The sequence below is a fragment of the Varroa destructor genome, unplaced genomic scaffold (assembly GCF_002443255.2).
Source record: "Varroa destructor unplaced genomic scaffold, Vdes_3.0 BEIS01000005.1, whole genome shotgun sequence".
In the NCBI taxonomy this organism is placed as follows: Eukaryota; Metazoa; Arthropoda; class Arachnida; order Mesostigmata; family Varroidae; genus Varroa; species Varroa destructor.
In genome coordinates, this window is record NW_019211458.1 from 24,133,332 (window position 1) to 24,145,899 (window position 12,568).

General features: G+C 46.0%; 1 protein-coding gene across 6 annotated transcripts in view; it reads right to left on the minus strand.

Annotated features, from left to right (window-relative positions):
- Window positions 1-12,493, minus strand: part of EndoA (SH3 domain containing GRB2 like, endophilin-A) — a 56,245-nt gene extending 43,752 nt beyond the window's left edge. For 2 of the 6 annotated variants that reach the window (XM_086990593.1, XM_086990595.1), the window contains exon 1: window positions 10,222-12,490. The gene's annotated coding sequence lies outside the window, so the exon portion shown is untranslated. Of the gene's footprint in view, window positions 1-4,741; window positions 4,900-10,221 lie in introns of all 6 variants that reach the window. The other 4 variants (XM_086990591.1, XM_086990594.1, XM_086990590.1 and 1 more) reach the window with 4 other exon arrangements.
- Between the last annotated feature and the right edge of the window lie 75 nt (window positions 12,494-12,568).

Sequence of the window (12,568 nt, forward strand, 5' to 3'; positions counted from 1 at the left end):
AACCAGTGGTTAGTAGAAACTACCGAGGAAGTGAGGTGCATCTCAACAGTAGTCTGCTTTAAGCAATACCGAATACCGCCCTGAATAATGCACTTCTTTATATAAATAGTATGTATTCGAAGGTGACACTTAACGCTCTACCTAAGCCGCATATATACAGCACATGATACCGGCAAATATCAGTTTATCATGGTTGTCTTCAAATTCAGCAACTTCGATGGACTATGACAGGTGAGTCTTAGATACTCTCAAATATTTTGCTTTCTCGATATTTTTAAGATCGCTGAAGGCTAGTCTATACATTTAGTAGTGCCTTTATGTAAATCACTTTAGGCGGGATTTTTCTAGTCTTTATTATAAAACATAAAGGAGGCTTGCATAGTAAATGGATGAAGAGGTCCGTGCGCTATGCTGTGGACGCGCTTTCGCCTGAACGAATACGTGCACATATATTTTACACATATGGGTCCCATAGCCTCGAAAGCAAGTTACGCCGCTACCTACAGCCATATGTACAGGCCTGCGTGGTAAACAAGGCAACAAAGGGGTATAAACCTTGCCAACGATTTCAGTATTTGTTATCGTAAAGGCCACAACCTAACAAGATTGAATCGGAACGGACTAGCAGTGCTACATCGTGTGTGCTCAGCTAGTGCCAACTAAAATTAAATAAGCTCAAGTCCACAATCATCCGTCGTGACAGAAAACCTTTATTATACAAGCACTCATTCTCCCTATGTGGGCTAGCTTGCTACCGCTTGTAACAATAGTTTAGCTGAAACCCGCAACGCCCCAATAGTGCAGGCGCCTTCGTTTCTGGTCTGACTAAATAGACAGGATCGGGCCCCGGTACTGACAAAGGGTCCAGCCGCAATTGTATAGTACGATGGGCCGGTTAGCATCGTTTTAAGTCACCAGCATGTTCATAGCGTTGTCTATAACACTATACGCTGACCATGTCCCGCTTGGCGCTGTAAAGGCGTGCACACTACACGTCGCACACAGTGTCTGCATGGTCGCGAGAGCCGACCGCTTGCTTGCCTTCACTCTCTCTTGTTCAATACTGTTGCCACCGGCGCAGCTACCGTCTCCACAACCGTCGATTTGGTTCGTTAGCTAGTACAAATTAAGGGTTTCCAGTTAGTAGCACCCGTGAACGGCGGGGTGAGGATCATGGCACCGGTGTGTATTAGCTAGCGGAAACCTGTGTCAGCGAGGCGACGTTCGCGTGCAAAGGTCGAAGACATCTTTGGCAATGGCGAGCTCGCTAGCAGTCACCTAGTCAATATACGGGTGCGTGCATACGCGTAGAGCTTTATGAAACACTGAAGTGGTGACGTCGATCGCCAGCGTACTGATGCCCTTCATTGCAGCCGTACTAATACTTTGTCTGACCCTGTTAGCTTGACTGTCTGGGAGGCTCGTATACAGCGTCGCCCAAACCTCAAAATCCGAGACAATACCATAGCAACGGCAATGACCGCCGAGAGCTAGGAAGGCGGGCTCGTATATAGTCGCGAACTACAAAATTCGGGAAACGACTCTTTGGGCCTTGTAAAAAAAGAGCATTTGAAATCGGCCGTTTGGTGAAGCCCATTCTATCTTTAGGAGTGAACTCATCGTTGTCATTGAAACCACTTATTGTCATGAATGTCTTCACAAACTATTGCACTACTAAGCTATATGAAGTATATAAAGGGCAACGAAAATATGAAACCCGCGCGGAATTCATTTGATACGACTTGCAGTTCTTCTTTCCTCATTCTACCCACTCCTGCTATCCATATGAATGCCGTATCGGAAAGTAATGTGATGAGTCAACCAACAACATACTTACGATGCCAGCTTCATCGACTGCAGGTAGCGGTAGTACTCCACCTGTCGTGAACTGCCACGGGAAGTTAATTTTAACCATACATGCAGAAGTTACGGATGATTATTACATCATAGACTCCTGGGTGACAATGCCTTGAGAACAAAGCGGCATATTGATGTTATCGCCCCGATCGCAACAGCATCGTTGGCTCAGTTAAATTTGTTGAGGAAACTAACTTAAAACGCGACCGAGTAGGAATACAGAAGAACGCCACTCGCCAATTGAAAGAACAGAAAACCACACTACCTGTATTATAAACGTTGACGGTAAATTGTGTTAGGGAGCTTCACGACCATAAAGTGAGAATCTTCGGCTGAACACCTTTTACCTGCCCTACTGTGGCCTAAGCTGCACACTAAGGTACCGAAACACAATACCAAATCGACACAGGCGCGTCGTAGTAATTCTTTTCGCAAAACTCTTGTCTGACCAACGGCCAAAGGACTCGAATGGACAGTCGACGGGAGCGTTTTCATACGGACAAGGCAAAGTCACCCGAAGCAGTATCAACATCAATATTTTGACCACTTCTCACCGTCGTGCGGACGAATGGATGGATTGCAGGTAGACAGGCTGGTACCTAATTCTTTTCGATGCCGCGGAAATTGCGGAGTGCAACTGCTGAGTTTGCTGTGTCCGTTATATTATACGGTAAACAGATCGACCGTATATGCGGAGCACTGAACATTGGGATGTTGGAATAAAGCACCGAGGTGAGGATGCCCGTTTTATGTGAGGCACCTAGATTATATAGATACACCTCCTAAGTTAATTCAGCTACGTGTTCACTGCGCCAATGCATCCACTACTATTATTAGATGTACCCAGCCCATTTTGCACGAGGTACCCTTGCATTAGTAAAGCGACTAGCGTAGCTTACGGAGGAACGCTTGATTAGGCAGTCAATGAAGTCGTTGACAAACACAGGACATCGGCTTGGTCAAGTAAGAGTTTAGTGGATAAATAATATTTCATTTATGAATACAGTCCCCTAACGAAAATTATTATAGTCAGTTGACCATAATAACAACATTTGGTCTGGCTATATAAGCATCCGAAGCCCCTTACCCCAGTGCCCTTTCGGTTTTCCTACCTCGTATGGTTTGATTCCGTACAGACAATCCCGGGGCTATCTTTTTCTGCTGTTACTGACGACGATGCCGCTCTGTTTCGGGACTTTGCGGGAACGATATCGTTATTTTATTATGTTGTTACAACAATAGACTTTTATAGGAATCCTACCAAAATCACTGAGTAGGACAAGCCACTTAGCAAAGGTCCCGGGGTGCCAGGTAAACTTGACTTATTGGCGCCTTTGCAACAAACAAACATGTATGAATGTCTTCACACTGCGGTTGGGACATTCAACGGTCCATCACTCTCGTCGTCCTGTTAACCTTGAGTATGTACGAGAATAATTGTTATAGGCTTAAAATAATATGAAAGATACGTTGTTAGTTGGTTTATTGGCTCCTTATAACTTTCATGAAGACTCGAAGATAAATTCGATCCTGAGTATATCTTCTGGTTTCTGTGACAGACAGGTGAACATGTATAGACGAACTCGTGCCACCTTTCCACAGACCGGATGTGGGTCTTCCATCATCTACAAACCAACGTGACCGAATGGTAATAGTTAGCTATTCATGATATCCGGCCATGACGTATGTAAGCAACGTAAGAGCAGGACAACATAAAAAATTCAGGCTATTAGTGGGCGATCGCCAATGAGACACATGAGGAGTGCATAATATTAGAAAGGAAAAAAAGTACGATCGTCGAACTCTAGTACCCGCCTTTATTGTACGTACGAGACGCAGTAAGGTGGGCAATGGTAAGTAAAAAATAGGCCATCCTTAGGGTAGCCATATACTTTTCATTGCTTGTAAAGAATAACAACAAACTCTTTCAAGCACGACCACTAGCCATGCGCGGCTGTTCTATACGATATATATCATAACCACCGGGACGACTGATGGCAAATAATAGATTCGCATCCATATGATTGAAACACGCTCGGCTGGAATAAAGAGAACAATTTAAACGGAGCGAAATGGGACAGACACCTTCTACAGCGATCCGTGTAAAAATGGGCACGCCTAAAAGCACTGGCTGATGTAGCCATAGTAACTAATTGCTCTTCAAAAAATAAAATCGCCTACGGCAGCTTGAAAGCTTGCCACTACAGTAAAGTTTCCGGACTGCGATTGAAGTATTTAATTAATGCTACCAGCTTTTGAATTATCCGCCGGTTACGGAGACAATGATAATTCGTCCAATAGTACGCGTAACGCCAAGCTTGAAGCACATGATAATGTCTGTCTTCGTTGGTCCAGTCGACTGCACAGGTCACTTACAGCTGAGGTATGGACAAGCCTTTTTACACAGATCAGACGTAGATCTGCCAAGTTCTATTAACTATTGTTTGAACAGAAGCAACAGGAACTGTCGTCAGGGCAAATGACTGGAAATTCAAAGACGTTTCACATGGTGCTAGGCTGCCGTAATCGTTATCGAAGCCAATTTCTAACACCAAATAGTGCCAACCGGGTGCCACCAAACCGGGTCGTTCGAACCCGAAGATCAATCTTCTTGTTTCTACCAATGCTTTAAGTGGTTATTATTGTTCTAATAATGCCTCTATCAATTGCCTTCTCTAAAAGATTTCCCTAAAGTGCGCCACGCAGACATTCAGGACAAGTAGGACGACTTGCATAGTTTATCAAAGCAGAACCGTTAATTTGCACACGACGGACAATAAACTAGTTCGTTCTTTATTTTCTTTTGCGTATGCCTATATTATATAATCCGCTTTCCTATTTAACTCGTTGTACGGCTACACAAAAGGGCTTTTAAAGCGATTACCTCTGTTTCTCTATCTCTCTCTCTCTAGATATATTCGTCTCCCTGAAGGCAGCAGGAAAATGTGATTCGCTTAGAGTCATCGAGGGATTATCTCACTTCGTGGCACTTGAGCAGTGAAGGTACATATTGACGATAGCAATGGCCAAAGCCTCCGCTCTCTGTAAAACGAAAGCGGTAAATGAGTTTAAATAAATGCTACCATTAAACGACTACTGGAACTTTATACGAATAACAATATTCATCTGTGAGCTACCTAAATGAGGAAATGGATCATGTTTATGTTTGATACTGCTGTTAAATACGGATGGAACGGTTTTTAAGTTAGGCGAACACGTTACCGCTGAACCATCACGGGCACACTAAAGCTACCAGAGTAGTTCCGATACTGACACCGTGCAAGCAACCGTGTCTATTCCTAAAAATCGACTTTGTTTGTTTACTCAACATTACAACCGTCAGCGTGCAGCTCGTGTAAGATGGCTTGGACCAATATGTTTTGTAAGTCACCAGTAATAATAGACCGTCCCGTTTGCTAACTGTAGTTGAGCAATCAACTAATACCGGGTGCATTTTCGAAATAATTCTAGACTGGTAGCAAAATTACAGATTTTTTTTATTAAAGATCCTGTTCTCAATAGTCATTTGGTTAGCAGATTCCAGCGCTGAATAAATAGCACGACTTCGGCGCGCTTTTTCCAACTTGACAGAAAAGCAAACTGGAAAATACTCGGTCTTTAATTCCACAGGCAAGATTGTTCATCTTCTGCTGAGCCTCGGATTAAGCATATTTTTTTCAGGTCCAAACGTCCTGATGATGTACTAACTTTAATTCTACCCGTACGACTAAGATCACCTTGTTACTTTACGTCGTCTAATACCGTTTCGTTTTTCATTTACGTTATGGTAGCTGCCATGGCCTTAGTTAGCAGCTAAACAAAACCAGATGCGAATAGGTGCGGTGGAGCTTGCTTGTTCACTAAATCTGATATCAGGCCCTTGCGGTATCAACGAGAAAACCTCAATTGCTATTGACAACTTGTTTATTCGAAGTCTGATTCAGCCGTTATTACTACTCATCTTGTAAGTATGCTCCTACAGTCTGGATTCTAAAAATATACTTTATTCGTATCCATCGACGATTGATCAGAAACATATCTTTGTTTATACGTAAAGCCACAGTTGACGAATTCGGTCAAAGCACTATTACACTCCTAATCGAGGTTGCAGCCTGCTTTGTGTATAATTAATCATGGCATCCTATGGTAGAATCATAACAAAGCAATCAGAGAACTATTGAAAGTGATTTTTGCCGATTCGGAATCATTGTTGCCTTTTCAGCAATAATAATAGTTCAGATAATGAAATTAAAACTACTCTGATTGCCGTATATCCCATTGGTATTGAAACGGCCACCTCATGGTTGAGGTTTTCGCTGGGCTTGAACTGGAAAAACCATCCTTGGTAGCGTGGATGAAACTTTCAGAACGACCTTCTTCTACTCTGTTTGTACATCGATATGTGAATTTTTAAAGAAATTGATTCCGGACGAGAGGACTATGTATACGTTTTACTGTTCAGGCCCATCTTTTCCAACTAATGTTAGCTTCCTGCCAGGATACGCGTTTCAATAGTTGCCCGTTGTTGGTACTACCAGCCTACCCATAAGCAAGGTTTCAACGTCTAATAAAGCAAAGCACTCATTTGTTTGTTATAAAACAGACTTCTAAATGGTTAATTGCAGCTCTCCCATGTTTTTTTTTCGCGGCTTGACGACCACACAGTAATAAATAGTCTTAGTATATAATTAACGGCAGCTGTTAGTCATCCGATGAATCAGAGAAGCTGAGTTTCAATTGTGTATCATCATTGTTTACGCAACGCAGGTCCTTGCCCGGTAGCTTGTTGTTGTGTGCTATTAGTGGTGAAGTATCGGCCAAGCAATAAATCAAAGCTAGCCATTCCAACTGCAGCTGCTACGATTACCGACAACATAGGGATAAGTCGCTATTTGAAACGCAGGCAAGAGCTGCCGTTACAACTGCCTGTACTATTGTCTTTTCGTCGTTTCCACATACAGACCACAATAACATCGCCGCTATTCTGCTGGGCTAGAGGGGACCCATCAGTCTGCCAGAGATGTGGGGCGTCTTTCCGATCCCTGGCTTCCCTAAGGTCCCGACCGTATACACTTCCTCAGCGAAACAGGCTAACCAGAAAGTGAGTTCCGGATGGCTGAAATTGCGGCGGCAGCGAACGACCGTTAGGGCAAATAGGACGATCGTCCGCTGGTACCAGCACCTTCAAAGTGATGCTTCAGACGTTCAGCGCGTTGTCGGTGGGTGTTCGGCCCCATTTCTTTCTCCTTCATGGGGCCCTTCTTTGCTCCCATCCCTCAGGAGGTCTCAGTGGAAAGGCGCCAGAGGGACCAGCAGAACGAGCGAGAGAGGCTCACTCCGCGGAGCGCGCTGCTGCTCTGCTGTGTATTGGCGTAACTACAGCATACGGCGAGAGTCTGTCGTTGCAGGGAGACGGCCGCGCCAACTGGAGAGGTCAGGTCAGGATGGGCTGCGGGTGCTAGCATCGGCGAGTGCCGACCGCGGTACTGGAGCCAACGCCAGTTAACCGACCAAAGCAAGTTAAGACAAAGCGGCATCCAATGAAGCAAACAGACCAACAACGTCCTTTTGTCCTTCCATAACGCTACTGCTTTTGCTCCTATGATCACTACCACTCGTTTGCCTGGCCTCCTGGTGCGGCCACTTGAGTGTGATTCGAATCCGGTAGGAGGACGGAGACCAGCACTCTTGAAGTGACTCAGCAAAAAAGTCGAGTCTGATGGTGAAAATAAGTTGGTATGATGGTAAGAGCGTTGGCTCATACGCTGAGTTGCTAGCCGTGACTCAACGAAGACAGCACGCAGTGCGATAGATCTCCAACTCACTAAAATCATGGCCATTGCCTGACATGTCGACCTTCAAATTACGCAAGGAGTTGCGAACGTATCCGCTTTCTTTAGCGCTTAGCCGACCATCAGCGAACGTCTCGTTCGCCCAAGAGGTGACTACCGCCGTCCAGTTACGATATATATATATAGGGCGGGGCACATATGAAGTACAGACTACGTTCACATCAAGTCCGTTAGCAATCTCCGTTTGACCTCTTGCGTTGAAAATGGCAGACGTCCTCCGACTCCCCATATCGACTTCCGAAACAAACTTTAAGCACTCTCGTTTCATATTACGTTTCCGTACCAGTGATAAACTACAGATGCGGCTGGCGGACACGCTGATCATTCAGAAAAGCGATATTGAGTATGGAAATGAGGGTTGTGCACGTTCAGGGGCCTGCATTTCGAATAAAAGGCCAGTTTGCGGGACCACTCAGTCGACTCTGCCTATTAAGGAGCAAAGCTATTTCCCGTCCTATCTCTGAAGCCGCTGGCTATTCTGCTAGTTGGCCAGTAGCGGATAGAAGCTAGCAGGTGGCTACAGACTCGGAAAGCATGCGGTACGCGTTTCGGCAAAAACTGTGCTGGGCAGGCATGAGAGCCTAGAAAAGCAAAGGAACTTTGGCCGGCTGTGCTTGTTTACGATGCTAAAAGAACAAAAGAATAGGACCCCTGGAGCACGTCGTTGGGTACAACCTCACGTTGCTAATGTTAGTAAAGGCTAGAACCAAACGGAGCAGGTGTAGGTTGACTTCTCTATAGCTTACCCGATAGGCGAGCCGCGCGTATATATGATGTACGCTATTAAAAACAGAAGAAAGCTAGGGGCGAGATAAAAGTGGAGGGTAACGTCGTTAACAGTTGACACTGCCGACTACGACGACGGTCTAAAGGAAAGAAAATGAGATCTTCTGTATTTTTGTAATTAGCTAAGAAGGCATAATACCGCCAGTCGTTCGAGGTGTTATCAGAACGTCGCGACTAGTAACGATCGGAATAGGGAGAGATGCTTTATGGGCTGCAGTAAATGTAGGAATAAGGATTTTTAACAGAAACTCAGAAGCCCGTGAATGCGAGAGCCGCCAAATGGTAGAGGGCCTAGCCTATGCTAGTAATGGTCTCTATGGTGCGCCGTAGAAGGACTCCTCGAAAAACAGAGATAACTGTCTTCTAGAAACAATTGTATTCATGTCATAGGATTCTACCCATTCATCGGGTGAGAATAGTTACATCCAATGTAAACTACAACACCTTGGTTGGCGACCTCACTTTGGCCTTTAAATAATCACTATCCTAATCATGCTTAAGGATATTGGGGCTAGCAAATGACTATGATTTTAGCAGCCCACTTGAGAGCTGGTGCATCAATTTATACCTGTTTATTGAACACCAAGTATTTGGGTTCTGGACACATACATGCCAACAGATCATATATTAAAAAAATAGTGCGCCCTTAAAAGTACTCATCGTTCGATGAATTTTTCACTTGTGAAGGCATAAGGAAAAATTTGCACAGGCTTCACTGTTAGATTTTCGCGCACATTTGCGCCCCAATCGAATAACATGACGTGGATTAGTCTCATAAGAAAATCGTCGAAAATAATGGTCGTAGGCACTACACAGCGGCCACTAAGGTAATCACTGCATTCATGAACGGTGACGGACGTATATATATATATAAAGAAGAAGCGAATATCCACAGTAGAGTATATATGATTTCCAGTGATGGTGGAAACAGCAACGATCCCCATCCGATCGTCAAATGCTGAACAACGACCTTTCGATGAATAAGTAAGCCCCCTACTGTTCTTTGCATAGATCTATAAGTAGTTATATAAGGACTGAGGACAATAACACGCTAATCAGCTATATTTTTATCTCCATAAGAACAGGGCAAGCCGAAAAACTGTTCTATGAAACGATCGTTGTGACGGTATCCTACCGACCTATTCGTAGACGTCCTATAGACGGACATATTCAGTGCCACAGTAGATGACCCAATGATCAACTAGTGACGTTCTCATTTACACAAAGCAAGAACTCTATTTGCTGTACATTTCAATGAACAATATTCTCCGCGGGCGACAAGCCTGATATCCACTGCAAGCCGACAGAAGAAACAGCGGTCAGAGATTTGCTTCTTTAGCTGGCTCCGTCCTTCCTGCCATGCTCTGCAGCAGAATCACTCCCGTCAGAGAAGTACTCCTTAGTCGCCTCTGCCAGCAGTGGCGCATTGTTAGCACTGGCGTACTTTTACTATCATTCACAGAACACTGACACCCTAGCACAATATGTTGTAGTACTCCATATTTAGCGTAATAGATACATACATAGTGGGCGGCCAAATATCGGTAGGCCCACACTCACCTACGTGTTCGTATCGTAAACTACGCACGCATACCCATTCATAGAGACGGAAGCGCTATTTAATTAGATCTTACGTTGCAACACGTATTTCGAATAGATTCTGGTGCAGCAGTTGGTTCTCGTAGGGGTGTTGATTACCCCACTACCCCTCCCCTGCGTGTTAAACCTACTCGTAAAATTGCGTTGAGTGAGAACTAGTTAGGTCTAGTTTCTCTGCGAATCCGGTTCAGTAGCGCTAGTAGTGGTTTGTTCTTCTTTTTGCTGTTCTGCAATAGTTTTCGTCACGAGACAAAGCAAGTGCTCGTTGATGCTGGTAAAGGCAGCGCGGTTCCCGATTGTTTTTTCGTTTGTGTTCCTCGTGCGTTTTTACGCAGTTCTCTATTATCAATATCTTCTGTTGTGCTGTCCTTATATTTTCTGGTATTTTGCTTCTATTTGTCTGCCTGACCTAATAATAATCACTCGGGCAGCACAAAAACTGCGGCTCACGATTGGTGGCAAGTTGCTTCTCGTTGTTGTTGCCACTGCCTTCGCACGGCCACTGCACAGGGCCTGTGGGTACCCTCGAGGACTAAGCACCGGCTTGGCCTTCTTAATTGTTTGCCGCTGCTGCTGCCGCACAGCGTGCCGCACTAACTGACTAATCGTCACACTTGGTTCCGAATATTCACGCTACTTTTTTTCCATCCTAACGCTCGTTTACTTCCTCCTCAGTGACTGCTTTGTTTCCAACAGCTTTATGTTCCCGCACTTCACAGCACTCACCCAACGCACCCAAAAACAGAGATACAGAGACACTTGGGCCGAAATAAACACAACCAGCTGCAGTCGAAGCTGGTGCTACAAACGATGGCCGACACCAGCAGCAGCAGCAGCGAACCGAACGACCAACCGTTCTTTTACTATTCGACTATCCGTCTGCACTTTACCGCCGCCAGCGTTCCCCTTCGGTCAGCAATTCGCCGGCCAACGGCACAAGCAACGACCCAATCAATGGTCGACCCAGCAAAGCAAGCAACAGCCAGACATACACAGACCCAAAGAGAGACACGGACTCAAGACACACGATAGATAGCAGTACACGGGAGAATTTTCTCTGTGCTGTGTAGCCGAGTAACCGCTTGCTTTCTAGCCAGCAACTCTGCTGGATGCAGCGGCAGGGCCGTATAGTTGCCGTGCTAGGTATAATCACGGGCAGCGGCAGCGCGGAAACAGCAGCTTCAGAGACGACGACGATGGCGGCGGCGGCGGCGACGGCAACGGCAGCACGACGAGTGGATAGCATATAGTAAACTTGAGAGTGAGCGGAGAGGACAGAGTGCAAACGGCTGTAGGCAGACGCTACTGAGCTCAATGCAGAGACTAATTTCCGCTGCAGCTTGAATCCTTCGATGGTTGTGAGACCCTCCCTCACTACTACTGCCACCATCGCCAGCAGAGCGCGCTGATGGACATGGCTCTGGGTTTATCGATGTGGCTGCTTCTCCATATCTACGCGGGTATGTGTGTTAGGTTATGCCGGGCTGTTTGTCCGTATGACTCTCTCTGTACTCGAAAATTTTCGTTGCTCTCTATGGTGGTAGAGCAGCGTCATGGGGTAGTAGTCACGCACAGAGCGAACGCGCAAGAAGAGAGTGAGGGAAACAGGCAGAATACCGACATCTGCGTCTGTTGAAGTATGTCTGTGTACCGACAAATGAGAGACCGTATGGGTATATACGTAGGCTGTCGACTCACTCAGCTGCTGTCTCCCGAGTCAGCCGCTAGACGGCTCTACTGTCGCTTGCGCTGGCATGCCAGTGGCGAGTGCATCTGTCTTGAACCCTGATCCACAACGAGATATCGACCGGGGCCGCGGCGCGTGCGCTAAGTAGAGTACCCCTTGAACAGAACGCTACGTACTGTACGTGGTGCACCCGTAGTGGAGCACCCGGGTAGGTACACAGACGTATGCGATTCACACGTACGCAATGGAACTGTTGCGGCAGCTCGACCCCACGGCCGCCCCGCCTGGCGATAATAGCACCACCAACTGTAGTCGTGTTGGGCTCACCGTACTTTCACTCAATTTGTCACACATCACCCTCGAACTAGGAGCTGATCGAACATGAGCGTTCTGCTCTAGTTCAGTGGTGTCTGGTAGCGACCGCAGGCCTAGTCCCCTCAGCACTGTCCTTCTCCCCTCTGTCGTATCGAGGCCAGCTCCCAGAGGCTCTGACTCTATGCCTATCGTACACTCCGCACGTACACAATTCTGCTGGCCGCTAGACAGCGTATAGTGAGTCACAACCATTTCCACACATAAATGTGCGGTTGTAAGCGACTTGAGAGTGACCACATCCAGCTACGGATCGGCTGATATCTACACTCCGGGTTACCCCAGCTTCTCGAGAAGAAATCAGTCAGTTAACATGGGCAACCCGAACACCCGACCCAGTCGAATGACAACAAGGCCCACCATAACGAACTGATAAATGTAAGACGAGGAGGAAGAAGGTCGAACGGGATAGCAG